At 38.2% G+C, this 1780-nt stretch overlaps 1 non-coding gene across 1 annotated transcript; it reads left to right on the forward strand.

Moving 5' to 3' along the window:
• The first annotated feature begins 305 nt into the window (after nucleotides 1-305).
• TRNAN-GUU (transfer RNA asparagine (anticodon GUU)) lies at nucleotides 306-378 on the forward strand. The gene has a single exon. It is a non-coding gene; the product is annotated as a tRNA-Asn (tRNA).
• The last annotated feature ends 1402 nt before the right edge of the window (nucleotides 379-1780 follow it).

The following is a 1780-nucleotide window of genomic DNA, read 5'->3' on the forward strand; positions in this document are numbered from 1 at the left end:
CACATTTCTTCTGCTTTCTGAAGCTGTAATAGTTTACCAAAATACCACTGCATTTGAAATAGTAGCTTTAAAGTCATCCATTCTCGGCATTCTTGATGCCAAGGGCACCAGCATTTCTGTTGAATGGTATTACCTATGATTCTTCACACAGTTCAAACAAAAGTGGCATGAGTTTTCACAGAACCATTCAGCAGTAATTTCCATAGAATCAATGGAGACTTAGACAACTTTTGTATGTTTCATTCAGTAGCACGATTGCCATTGCCTCAGTGTTTGGTTCTAAACCATTCCAACTCACATGGATTGCTGGCATAGCTCAGTTGGTAGAGCATGAGTCTGTTAATCTCAGGGTTGTGGGTTCAAGACCCACGGTGGACAAAAGATTCCTGCATTGCAGGGGATTGGACTAATATGTAACGCTGTACTGTTTTTAACACTGATTGGGAGCCGCCCAGAGTGGCTGGGGAAACTCAGCCAGATGGGCGGGGTATAAATAATAAATTATTATTATTATTATTATTATTATTATTAGATGACCCTCATGGTCCCTTCCAACTCTACAAGTCTATGATTCTATGTATACATCTTCATGTCTACTCCTGCTGCCAAAGTTATATCACTCCTACTATGGCTGATATCACCAGTGTGGTCCATAATAATACAATCAACTAAAATGGTGGCTGAAATATATGCAAGGTCATTAACGCTAAAGGATGAATAAGACACTACAACTGTACAAGTTGAGAGACACTATCCCCAACTATGAGAACTTTGACATTAAAAAAATAATAATCAATAAAGGTTTTTGTTGATCCAGAAAGGTAGAAATGTGTCACTTTTGTTTTCAAAATCAGGCTTCTCAATCTACATTATTTGGCACTCCACTCATCCCTTTCTATCCCGTCTATTCTCTACCCAATCTAATGAGGACCATTTGAGAAACATATGGAGGAAAATGATGTCACCTCTTGTATGGCCTTCTTTACCAAAGTTTAAACAGAAATGACTGATGTCCGTATGTGCTAATTACTTAGAAAATGAATGGTTCTTTTTCAAGCGGTAGGCAGACAATGAGACACCCAGAAATATATATGGGGGGGGATTCTGACCCTATTAATTCATTCTGTACTTCCTTTGAAGAAAGCCAGAAATAAACCAGATATCTCTCTGGCTTCCTCTATCAGCCTTGTAGATAATCCCACTTTGGTAACAGTCCATATGGGCAATGATCAATCGGTGGGAGTGGATTAACAGCAATCTGAAAACACACTGCAACAAAGGCTTTCCCTCGCAACCTGGCTCACAGTCAGAGAATTAGCTTTGTAAACTAATTGCTGACAGATGAAAGATAAATATGCTGTTATCATAACAATGTTCTCTCACTCTTTAGAAAAGGGGGATGGCTTAAAGTTTAAAACACCTGGTTATAAAAGACTAGTTCATTCTTTAAATACAGCAATCTAACTTTTGCATAAAGTTTAGGACTAGACTGTGCTTTTAAAATGGGAGTGGGATTGTCACACAGTAAAGCGTAAAAAATCTGGGATTTCAATACCACTGGCTTTTGCTAAGTGAAGTATTTTTTCATTACTTCTTTTCATACTGTAGCTGTGGCAAGTATTCCCACGTTACATCTCTTTGTCAAAGCTCACTGCAATTCTGGATGCAATTCTGGATACATCCCCTCCTTGGGGAGGATATACCATTTATTCTGAAGGAGAGGAAAGTAGAAGAGTAAATGTTATTTCTAAATGTTCCATAGTGAGGTTATTAGAACTGT

The sequence above is a fragment of the Podarcis muralis genome, chromosome 11, assembly GCF_964188315.1.
Source record: "Podarcis muralis chromosome 11, rPodMur119.hap1.1, whole genome shotgun sequence".
Taxonomy (NCBI): Eukaryota; Metazoa; Chordata; class Lepidosauria; order Squamata; family Lacertidae; genus Podarcis; species Podarcis muralis.